The sequence below is a fragment of the Myzus persicae genome, unplaced genomic scaffold (genome assembly GCF_001856785.1).
Source record: "Myzus persicae strain clone G006 unplaced genomic scaffold, MPER_G0061.0, whole genome shotgun sequence".
Classification (NCBI taxonomy): Eukaryota; Metazoa; Arthropoda; class Insecta; order Hemiptera; family Aphididae; genus Myzus; species Myzus persicae.
Window position 1 is genome coordinate 140,200 of NW_019102023.1, and position 14,202 is coordinate 154,401.

Below are 14,202 nucleotides of genomic sequence, written 5' to 3' on the forward strand. Positions count from 1 at the left end.
TTCAACATTCCTACTAAATTTTTGATATTAGTTGGAACATGGCCGAGGTTAGGTTAGGTTAAGGTTGAAAAGAGTCTACGATTCTACGCCAAACGTGGCCACGACTTGTCATCAACCAGCCGCAGCAGGAGACTCCGAAGTCTACCACCAGTGTTTGTCCGCTCCGGTAGAGCTGCTCTACAAGCTTTTTAAGATTTCTGACATGCTGAAACAAAACGGACCCCCATTCAGTCAATCGGACCTCGAGATGTCCGTTCAAAAGGACGCAGGATCCAACGCGTCGTTGCAGGATAATGGTGCTATGAGTTCGATGGATACACCGAAAGCAGTTAATGCGTTATCGTATACCTCCGTGCAGTCGGCGCCCGAACTACCAGCAACATTGCCCAAAGTCCGGGAGACAAGCGAATATATGAAGACTGTTCAGCGCAGAGTCGATGGTCCTCAGCGCCAAATATACATATAACTTTTGGACTGATGGACCACCCGGAACGGGAAACAGAATGCAGTGACGGCAACGAGCAGGAATTGGTCAGTGACCTGATAAATCCTAAACGGCGTCGCTCAATATGGAGTCGGACGAAGAAATTCGTCCAGCGCATGTTGTGCTGCGCCGTTTATAGGGTGACCGTGAACTCTTAGTTGCTGAATTAAGCAATTCATTATTACCGAAATAACTAGAAAACAATTTTTGTTCATGATCTTGATTTACATGAATAAACTTGCAGCTTTGTTATGCTATTTTTCTAGTTGGTTTTAAATTGAAATAGTATTAAATTATAATCAAACGCATCAACATTCAACACCCTAGAGTAAAATTAATTTATGTAGCTCGTGAAAATCGTAACTATATTGCCAATCTCTAACCTCTATAATATTGTACCAAAAAAATCCTGTAACAAAAAAAATAAATTTTTGTATTAGAATTGATAATAAAATAGATTTCCAAATAATTAGGTTCTTTACAGTTATATCATATATTACTTAAAATATGTTTGTACAAAGAAACACTATGTTCTGGAATGAAATATGCAGAAAGTACTTAACTCAGGTTGATACATATATATTATACAACACAATATTTGATCAGATTTGATTCATTTTGTGTGCAAACTGCAAATACAGGTCAATGTCAATTAAAGTCGGTCTTTAGTTATAAGTGTTATAACTTATAAGCAGTGCTGGAGAGTTGCAGCATTTGCTAATTATTATTTATTTTTGGCTTTAGCAGATAGTGCCACTGAAACTCTTGTCAACATTATGTTACAATTATCCCAAATATTAAATTTGAAAATTCTGTTCTTTTTTTTGTACTTGTATAATTTTAAAAATGAGGGAAATATTTTATTCCTATGTTTTAATTTTATTGCCCAGTTGTCTGGAACACATTATGATTATCATGTTTTGCGACAAAGTCAGTCGTTCACAAATTCAGACGACATTTGAACGATACTTTAATAATAAGTGACTCGTGCTGTAAATACGTACCTATTATCAAATTTTCTTATTTTTATATCACTTATAAGTAATAAGTATGCTCATAAGGACCGTACAATTTTAAAACAATGACCACTTTTTTACTTTAAATAATTGTTAAGCAGATTTTTTTTTTTGAACCATTGATCTATCTAAATAAAAATTTGGGGTAGTAGTTTTTGAGTCTTAAATTGTTGTGTGTTAAGAATAATAGTCTGTAATAGTTGGTTTGGATTATAATGTGAAAGCTAATGATAACTTGAAAACTATTATGTAGGTACTAAGTACCTATTAACAATTTATGATTTTAAAAACTATCTGCACACAATTATAAGTTTATAGATTTTACTAGATACTATTATACTTAATACTTTAGGTTTAATGTATTAATATTCTAAACCCGTTATTGACTGATAAATTTTCCTTAGAAATTATAGTTAATACTTAATGGTAACTAATAGGTGCATTTAAATCAGATAAACAAAAACTACTCGTTTAAATTGCATTTTAGATTGGTACATTGAATTGTTCTAAAAATCAAATTCTTAAAAATTAATAATAAAAAATAGAAAATATCGTACTATAAAAGAATTTGTTTTCTTACAGGACACAGTTTAAATAGTATAAAAAACAAAAATAAAAATATATTATATGAACTGGTTCAGTAGAATCCAACCACTCACTCTCTCAAAATAGAACATGCAAATGTAAGTATGTAACTTCAAATCAAGAACATCCAACATACAACGACGATCAAATAGACAGGTCAATGTCATTCAAGCTCTCATAGATCCACTTCTGTCCTTTCTCACCACAGGCCTAGCCAAACTTGCAGCATAATCAACTGTAAATTCATGACGAGTACATACACTAAATGGTTCTTACAATCTTACCTAAAATCACTCAAATCACTACAATATTTTTTTTTTAAATGTCCATTATGCTTATTTTACTATATTTGTGTATAGATTGCATCATTTTCTACATTAAAAAAAAATATATCATTATTTAAAAGTACAATTTTTAAATATACCTAAATATTTCAGAAATAATAAGTTAATAAGTGAATAAATTATTAAAGGGTAAAAAGGGGAGTTGTTTACCCTTTTCAGGCTATGTATGTATAAGAAATAGTTATTGCGTCTGTTGATGTAATGAGTACTGATATTATATAACGGATATTGCAAACAGCTATTATAATTTGTAAGTAAATATGCCGTTACAAATAATTTATTATACATTAATAATACAATTACCTATAATATATTGAAAAATAATTTGTAACGCTGGAAAATATTATAGCTCGTTAGTTGTGGCAAAAATAATAATATCAAACAATATTTGGCTGGTAAATTATTTAAGGTAGGTGCACACATTTATTTGAATAAATGAAACAGTAAGAGTTAGCAGTACAATAATCCAAAAATAATAATATACTAATACTATCTAATTTCAGCAAGTGAAGTGGGATATATGTATAATTTTAATGTTTGTATCAACTCGTCCGATATCGAGGAACACAATGACAGAACCTGGATAAAATACTAACAAACAATTATGTAAGTAAACGTTTTTAATTAATAATTTATTTATGATCACACATTCTTATATAGGTATAAGGACCATTTAATACAATTTTCATAATTTTGATGCAATACCAGGGATAGGCAACTCAAAGTTACAAGAGGGCCAACTTTTAGTGCATTATAATCTAGCGGTCCAAAGCATATATGTATATAGATATCTCAAACAATTATAATTAAAGTTAAGCACCTTGCTTATTCATTTCAAATGCCAAAGAATTATCGAACGAATTTATTATCTACGAACAACGTAGGTAATTTATAAATATGCAGATAAATGTTAAAATTGTATAAAGTAATTTTAAAATGTAGCAAAGGCCAAAGAAAGATACGTGGGCCACCATTAGCATAATACAGTCAATACAGAATACAACACAGTCTAAGATTTTATAATAAATGTATTTGTTGAGAATTTATAAAAATTACAAATGAACATAAAAATCACTTATTTTACTCAAATACTTAAAACGTTGTTTTTAAAAATGTAATTTAATAATTTAAAATTATTTTACTGTGTATCTGATGATTAATATAATTTAATTAAAAGCACCTACTTTGCACTACTAACAGGACCGAAAACAATCCAAGACCCCGATCTGTAGGTGTCAAATGCACCGTGATGATATGGACGATCATTCTCGTTACTGTCATTACTATCATGGTCGTCACGTTCCTGTGCACACATTATACATCCGGTCGGTCAGAGATTCCAGAATCGAAGAATATTCATAGTCACACGGATCACTCCAGCAATGACAAAAACGGCTTATCTGAAAAATCGACTTCACCCGTCGTCGACCTGGATGAGTCAAGTACGTCTGCGGGTCGTGGCTTACCTCGAATCGCACCGACCGAGTCCCTGTCGGAATCGGCCGTCGATCAACAAGTATCGAAATTCCGTTCGGCCAAACACCCCTGGACTGGTGATTCCGGGAGACCATTGGTAGGACGAGGTAGGTTTACTGCCAAAACAATTTCATATCCGGCCGTTCGCAGTAGAGAAAACGTAGCCGACCGCGCCATAGAGCTGTGGGACATCAACAGGTTAATATTTTAGTTTATATGTTGCAAATAATGTACTTCTATTATAAGATTTAGACGTCCGTTACGACGATGCGTTTGATATTTAACTTAAGTTTAAATTTCTCATTAAATTTTTCGATAGTCGATCAAATCGCCACAATCACCAAAACACGAAGTCTGACGAATGGGCTGGCCATCACGCTTCGCATGACATGACTAACGGTTTGGATCACAATGATGCATTAAAATACGCTGACGCTGAGCTGATCGGCGGAATCGGATTAAGACCACATCATTCATATGGTAATGGAGATTACTATAGACCGATTGCTGACAGCTCATCGACTATGCATTATCGACCACCACTGAGACCACCTCCAATTTATCCAGTATTGAATCCTCAAACAAAGATATCAATATCAAAAAATGAAAAGTTCGATTGGCATACTATCGGCTTATTAACACTCGTTAAAGTCGGATTGATCAAACTGAAATTATTTGGAATCCTAAAGATCTTGTTCTTACTACTGTTCAAGTTAAAATTGTTTCTGATAGCGATATTCATAAAATTTCTTTTACTTTTAAAGTCATCGAAACTCTTTAAAACTTTATTTTTACCTCTATTGATTTTACCATTATTTCTAATACTTATGGCCCTTATTTTACCAATTATTATGAGTGCAATGTATTTGCTTCCGACACAGTCACTAAATATGATGTCTCCTGCAGCTCCAACATCCACCTTATCAAATCTACTGAGTAATTTAATATCGAATCTGCCAAGTATACCATCTCGACCCGGTTCAACAAAGAGTTATGCGAGTGATCAATTTTCAAATATTCTGAAAAATATACTAGCTAGTCGATCTGGTACCTTTAAATTCAATGATTTAAGATTACATAATAAGCGTGATGTAGGGCCTTTAGCAACAATCGATACTGCCTTGCATATATTTCAAAAGTTATTAGATTCGGAAACGTGTGTGAAAAGAATAGCTTGTCAAATGGCTGCAGTTTTGAAGACTGCAGGTATAATGCCACATTGGATTAATAGGTAAGATACTAACACAAATTATTAAATATTTAAAAGGCATGGAAATTCAAGATTTAATTTTAACCTAAAACTTACAAAAAACAACTTTCTATTAAAGTTCTTCAGCAAAAATACAAAAATCAATCTTGTTTTTTTAGATCCACTGTGGATAATCAATTTCTTGCAGCCGAATACACTCAATTATATTATTAAATAAAACATTTAAAAAATAACTAAATATATGATGTACCTAATTGAATTACATCATTTGCCAGCTAAACATATATTATACATATATATTTATATGTATAAACTTTTTTTAGGTCATTTAATAGTATATTATCAATGTTTATTGCTATCGAAAAAGGAAGAACACACTTTAAAACGAATGATGATGTGAATAATGACATAATACATTTCTCAACACCTGCAAATTGGACCAAATGGTGCATAGAACATTATGACTGCAACAAAACAATAATATCAAATAAGACAGAAAATGAATTATAATAAACTGAATACCTACCTATGTATAAATATTGTATTATTTGTATTGATTAATAAAATGGATTTTATCTGTTGTACAACGTAGAGTAACACTAGTAATATTATTTCACATTGAAAATTGATGTTGAATATTATATAAGTAATTATATTTGAATATGTAATATTTGTTTATAGAGTATAATATGAATAATAATATAATTATATATTGTTACGTATGTATTTATTTTTCGTATACATATACCAGGAAGTTTAAAAAAAATATTATTTGATTTATAAAATAACAATATTTTATCTTGTTTTATCAAATATTTCTTGCAATAATAAAAATGTAAGCTAAAAAATTCATCACTTCATTAAAAATCCAAATCCAAATTAAATATTTTTGAACTTAACATTTTTTTTTTTATGTCTTTCATTTAAATCCTCAAATGGTAAAAAGAATAGTAATTTAAATTAATGAAATCATTTTAAATTGAAAGTGGAACAATGTTTAACAACAACAATATTGGTATTAAAATAAAATATATCAAAATTCTGAATACCTACATTAAAATACCGTTCAATTTTTAGCGAATTACTTAGCTAGACGGTAGTGAGCTTATTGTTTAAAACATAATGTAATGGATTTAAAAATTGCCCTTAAACACCTACCTATATTTGCTATGACCCTGAAGTTACCCGCCATCAATATTAACATAATAATATGATATGTCAGTAGTTATCCCTAGTATCCTCCCCATTTGAACCTAATTATAAGATGGACTGTACTATGGAAAAGGTTAATTGGTCTAAATTACAAAATATATCACAATACAAAAACTATATCCAACCATAATAGGTAATACCTATATTATTATTTGTAACCATTGCCAACCCTTTAAATAAACAAAAAAACTATTCGATTTAGAATCTAACCGAAACAAAATCCATGGCTCTCAGTAAACGTAAAACGATATAGTGAGCTATATGTATTGAAAAATGTAGCTGGAAATAGTAGAAACCCTCTTTGAGTCTCAATGAATCTATTAGTATAACTTTTATAAAAAAAACAACACAGTAGTTTTTGAGTCTATAGAAAATATAAAAAGAAGGAAAAAACATCCCTTCTTATATAATATTGAATTTGAAAACAGTAATAAATTAAACAACAGCAGTATAACAGTTAAAAATAAAATAATAAACTATGATTTCCTATAGTAATAAGCTGTAAATATAATAGCTTCGGGCCATTTATTGATTATACACATATTGTAGCATTGGTTTCGGTAAAAAATCATTATTCATTAGCTATGGTATAAATAATATTATCATGGGGTGTCGATGTTTAAAAATATACACATTTATTTAATACAATAATGCAACAGTAATACGATTCACTGCCTACATAATTGAAAACATCTTTTTTTGCCATTTTATTTGACGCTATGTTAGTGAGAAGAACATACAGACATTTTTATTTTTATTTATCAACCGATTTTAACTGAATACTATAAGTTAGCAGTCTAAAAAAAAGAACACACTACAAACAAAATAGTGCCACTTCATTGATACACGTATTTATCAATATCTAATGTGAGTATTTTTATGTTATTTTATTATTTGTGATTATGATGTAACTAACTTAAATTATAATAAATGTATTGCATATAATATATTTATGATAAATTTATTATATAAATATATAATTAATATCAATCAACACCTATATATACTTTACTGTTGTATGCCGGACGACGGTGAATCTTCAAAATATTATATAGGGAAGTTAAAAATATTTCTGTTAGAAATATCCCCATTAATATTATCCTTTATCTAAAAATCATATGTTTTTATTTTTTGCAATACAATACAATACGATACATCATAAATATAACTGAAAAATTAAATTGCAAAAGCCAATCAGAAAGCAAAGCTTGTAAAAGATATTTCACAACATTAAAATATCATTGATTAAATATTTTTTGTATTAGAAAACAGAGAATATAATTTTTTCATTGTAGGTAGCAACTACTACACATAGACATAATTTTATATATAGAGTTGTTTTTTCAAGATTATACATAATATAACCTAAATTGCATTTCTGCACATTATTTGTTTCTCAAAAACAAATTATAGAAGTAGAATCTGAAAAGGAAATAATTCCACTTACTAGAGACGATTACGAAGGGATAACATTTTTATAGTTTGAACTTTAACCGGATTTGAGAATATTTGTTAAGTTTCAGCTTACCAAAGTACGGAGAACCGAATTTAATTACACATCGTAAAGTTCATAGAAGCGAAACAAAATATTATGTCTTTATATTATAAAAATAAACACTCAATTTCTCAAAAATTATAAACATTTTTGCAACTCTCATAAAATATTATATTCAAGGACCATTTTAATGTGTGACGTATGCGTTAAGTAATTCATAGGCATGAGTAATCTAATCCAATATAAGAGGACTCACACGGACGAGAAACTCAACCCGTGTGATGTATGCGAAAAGTCGTTCACCAGAAGAAGACACTTTGCAAGACATCAACAGGTGAACACGGATAAAAAAACCTTACCCTTGTAATGTGTGTTTGGAGTGCTTCACAGACAGAGAAAATGTTAGGGCTCATCAAAAGACGCACACTTGATAAGAAACTATAGCCATAAGTAATTCAGTAATTGTAATTCTTTAGTCGTTTGCTGGAAGTGACGATAAAGACAAAGCACCGACAAATTTGTTCAGGCGAGACACCGTACCCGTATCGATGGTTTTGATAAGTCACTCAGTCAATGTGGTTGAACTATACTCACGACTATGGTTTCTAACCATGTGTGCGTCCTCAGATTTCCCATATCTATGAAGCATTCCAGACACACGTCACAAGATTATGGTTTCTCACCCTTATGCACCCGTCGATGCCTCGTCAAATCTCCTCTTCTGGCAAACGACTTTTCGAATACACCACCTGGAAAGGTTTCTTGCGAGTGTGAGTCCTCTTGTGTTGGATTATACTACTCATGTCTATGAATGACATATGGTTTATCGTCCATGGTTTCTACACATGTTATTGTTCGAGGAAAGAAAATCGGTATTATGGAAATCAGGTATACAGAAGGGGTAAGAACAGTGTAGCAGTTCATAAGGTGGAAAGCCGCTCAAATGGGATGAAGCTGGCTTGACGGGGTAAGAAAGATGGCTTCCAGGAAAGTATAGTGAAGGGGACTCGAAGACGTATATTATCGAGGTGGAAGTAGCTTTCGAGTGAAAGTAATATACTCGTACATTTTCATAAACTTTATTAATCAGTTTATTAATAAAAATGAATATTTAAAATATTTATTTGTATTAGTGATGTTATGATTCGTATGAAAGTTTCATTTTTAACCGAAAACTTATTTTTACAGGACCGAGAACGATAAACGACGAATTGTCGCCAAAATTATAATTTTTATGTTCATCGTCTGCGTAGTCGTAGTCATGACAATCCTTTGCTTCATCCGGTCTCCGAAAAATCACCCAGTCACTGAAAACCTACGACTGCTGATGGTTAACAGAGGATCCCCGGCCATGAGTGACATAATCCATGACGGTCGTTTCAAAGTTAAGCGATCAAAAGTTTCCAGTAGCACATGGCCACCGACGATTGGCAGGTACAACAAAATAGAAAATGTATGTTAAATCTAGAAATCAAATTTAAAACCAACACGTCTTTTTGATGCTCAATCTTGATCACTGTAATTGTAGTAAATCCTATAGTTATATTTTTTTAAACTGTAAAATATAATATATTAATATATCTCTGTATATTTGATTACAATCAGACAAAATTAATGTTATTTATATTTACTTGACTATGATGATATTTTTACCTGTTCATTTTAATTTTTACTATATTTATTTTTATGATTAAACACATATCAATAATAGATCATTTTCATGGTAAATTCATTCAAAGTGTATTTGTTTACAGACTTATAAATCGCAACGATCACTTCAATATGGAGAATAATAAATTGGTGGCAAATCAATATGGGTCGAACAGCTATCGAGGTTCATACGATTATACAAATAATGTTGGTTCCTATGGTGGATTTAAACAAAATTATGGTAATGTGTTTGGTACTCCAGAATCAACTATCACTAATGTACCTGAATTTGGAGTGAACTATTCACCTGTTTATGGTCCTAACAACTGGCCAATAAAGAACACACATATAATTGATCAACATAAACTGACAACCAATCCTCAAACACCGATTACAAACATTGCTACACCAATAAATATGACTTCAGAACACCAGAGCCAGAGTCCACAGAAGAAAATAGTGATACCAATACCAAATGATATTTTAATCGATTGGCGTATAATCGGTATAATATCACTCGTTAAATTAGTGATGGTCAAACTAAAACTATTTTCTGTTATAAAAATATTATTATTTCTAATGTTAAAACTCAAGTTTATCATAGTTATATGTGCATTTAAGTTTATATTACTTTTGAAATTTATGAAATTCTTCAAGGTCTTATTACCACTATTCCTTTTACCAATGTTTCTTACTATGATCCTCTCTCCCTTATTTTTCATTGCGATATTTTCTATTCCGGAACGCATAGTCCAAATGTTGAGGATGCCAATGAACACACCAGCATCTCCGGTGACCATACCTGAGCCTGTCTCCCCACCACCACCTCTTCCACCGAGTCAACCAATTATACCAGCACCGAGTAACCCAGCACCAAGTCTGCCAGCTCGGCCATCAGGTATGACACAACTTTTAATGACAAATCGACAATCTACCCTAACACCAAGTTGATTAAATTAATACTAGCATACTACATTTCAGAGACTATAATCGATCCATTCAATTTACTCAATGGGCGGCCAATTTGAATTCAATTGAGTTATCAGATCCAATCTTAGTTTTCTTCAAACAGTTTTAAGATTTGGAAAGAATAGCTTGTCTTATAACAGTATAGAAAAAATGTTATCATGCTCGCATGGATCAATTGGGTAAAAATAAATAGCGTAAATAAATGCTATACATTAAATTATAATACAACAATTTTGCAAAAATTGTATGTAAATAGTTAATTTATATTATCTCCATTAATTACAAAATTTAAAAAACTGAAATCCTAAACTTGCATTTTATCATGTAAATACAATATTTAACTAACAAATTGATATGGAGGATTTGGATAAAATACAAATAGAAATATCTCTTTTCGAAACATTAAGTAAATAATTAAAATTAAATCACAGTCTCGTAGACGCTATTACTGTATAACCGAACATAACTTATAGTTTATACCTATGTTTATATTTACACGTCTTTGTAACATAAATGTATTTATTCATGAACTCTAAACTATATTCAAACTTAATAAATAAATGTAATAGTTAATCAATTTAGTTTCAATTCAGAATTTTCTATACCTAAATTATATTATTTATACTAACAATTAAATTATTTGATTTTAGGGTTCTAAATATTGTGTTGAACGTCTTTCATATCAAATAGTTTTTACATATAATATTTCAAAGCTTACAACGATGTAAATAATGATATTACTACTAATTCATAGTCGCTCGATTGTTGGAAAACACGGTGTTTAGATCATAACTACTGTAATGTGCAGTGATACTAATGTAATGCGCATGTGATAGACACGAAGAAAAAAAACAATTATTGTTTATAATATTAGCTGTATAATATTATTATATGAATACAATTATTTTTGTATGTATTATGTGCCACTATTTTACATCCTTATATAAATAAATGATTACTTGATTTGAATAATATTATATAATATACCTACTATATGTAATAACACAAAAATAAGATAAATATAAATACAGATCCTGCCTATAATTATATTAAAATATGTTATAAACTTTAAGTATCTGTATGATTCTCTTCACTTTTAACTTTTAAGTGCTGGAGAATAATACCGGATGCAAATATTAAATTTATACTATTAGACAGATGTTAGTATAAAATTAAGAGTTTGCATAATTATACTCACATTATTAGTTAAGAAAGCATTGACGAGGGAAAAGTTGATACTAAGAGTGGAAAAGAAAAACTTTAACTGAGTTTTTTGGAAGAGAGAAATTTGCAATTTAGGAGTAGATGTTGGAAGTCACAGTAATCTCCACCGTAGTTGGGTAGGAGGCATTATTGACTACTATTGAGTTCCATTTTAAATTAGCGGCGTGGTAGTAGAGTGTGTTACCTATATATAGACATATAGTTATTATTATTATGAGTACCTACTATATAATTATAACGTCCGTATAAACAGCGAACAAAAACTACAATTACACTATTTAGGTAGTTGAATACACTTACCTATAATAGTTATGTCACATTTCGACATTTCGCAGCGCTCCCTTACAAAAAGAAATTGGTGTCGCCGCCCAGCCCTAGTCACGGAAAATATAGGAGATACATCCTTATGGTAAACATGGGAATAAACTATAAAGACTTAATAGACCTGTCAAATTCACACTATTTCATTCATAAATGATAAACATTTGAATAAAATACTCAGTTCATTTGTTTGTGACATTATATTGTATACATTTGTACTTACTAACTAGGTATTTGCTCGATAATACAACTCTAATAAAAATTTAATTTTGATTTATTTACATGGTTTGAGGTTTTAATTTTTATATATTTTAAAATATTTATTTTTGCATATTTTGAAATTTATAGTGCACATTTAGAACTGTAATCAATACATAGGTAGGAAATTTATTGTAACTTGTAAGTTTAATTTACAATATTATATAGCATTTATTCAATTTAAACTGTTGAGGTTGTTTCACAAAACATGTCTTACATTTCTGCAATTGTTAATAACATTAAATGTTTTTTTTTTTTGCTTTTAACCAAGTTTGTTTACGATTCTTATATCCACTTACCTTATTTTTCCCAGTCATCATTAAATGAATATAAAATAAATATAATAATAAAATAGCGCCGAGAAGTGAAACAAATAGTATTAATTCCATTGGCATCATTCACAAATGCTGTGGCTCGAGTTTGAATAAAAATTGTATTTTTATTGTAGACACTCGACACGTCATAAAAAAAAAAAACTCTGTATTATTATACATAACTTATTGGTTCACAACAAATTTGGGAAAAAGATTAAGGAACTATTATTAGGCATAATAATTCTCAATCGCTGATAGATATATATTATATATGTTACCGGCAATATGGATAATCCGGTATTTTGCAAAAATACCTAGGCATTATATGAAATGCCAAAAATCACTCGGAAATATACATAATACAAGCTTTGCCTAGGTATTATGTATAACGCCCAACGTGGAATAGGAAGTATGATATAAATAAACAACATTTTGTATCGCCTATTACCAACGACTTTATTTATAGTTTATCGTAAATGTACGTGCCGTGTCCGTGTGTGCACGATTTGATGCAATAAAGATTAAAATTCTGAAGTTCTGAAACAGTTGACAGGAACTTACACAGGCCAAGGACTTTTAAAATGTGTTTGTAAAACCACGTGTCAAAATAAAATGTGCATTTGCCTTAAAAATAATGTTTTGGGCACTTCAAAATGCCATTTTTCTACAACATGTTGTAATAAGTAGCTATAGTAGTTTAAGTAAAATGTATAAATAATGGTAGTTAATATAACAATAATATTAATAATATAGCTATGTATAAAAATATAATAATAGATAAAAATTACATTTTGAAATATGAGTAATAATATATAGGATGATCCAACAAGTATGCTCACCCCACTTTTTTTCTTTAATAATAAAGTTTTTCAAAACCTGATTTTTGGAATCTTTAAATATACTCAAATACCATATTTTTATATTCTTGAGATTTTTTGTGCCACTTAAGGAGTGTCCTGTGGCGATACGAACCTTTGTTTTTCAAATGAGGACCCCACTTTTTTTCTTTAAATTATTAAGCGGATAATTTTTTTGAGAATTTTTATGTATCGAAAATAAAATTCGAACGAGTGGTTTCATAGTTATTGGACAATTTGTACTAAGGAATAAGAATAATGGTCCATGATAGGGATATGCTTATACATATCTACACATTGAACAAAAAAAAATAACTTAATAAATCAAGAAGGATTTCACTTGCTATTTACCTAAGGTTTGACTAAATAAATACAAAATGACGTATTATTTTATATTATGTGTATAGACTATAGACTATAGATAACAACGTATACTAGCTGTATAATCATATCCTTCTTCCCTATAATAAACTATATTATCCTTAGCACAAAATGTGTAATAACTAGAAAACTACTAGTTCGAATTTTGATTTCAATACATCAAAATTCTCAAAAAAAATATCTGCTAAATAATTTACAGTAAAAAAGTGGGGTTTCTATTTGTAAAAGAAAAGTTTGTATCGCAACAGGACACTACTTAAATGGTACAAAAAATCTGAAGAATATGAAAATATGGTCTTTGAGTAAATTTAAGATTCCGAAAATCAGATTTTGAAAAACTTATTATTAAAGAAAAAAGGGGGTGAGCATACGTGTTGGATCATCCTGTATAATAATTATAAAAACC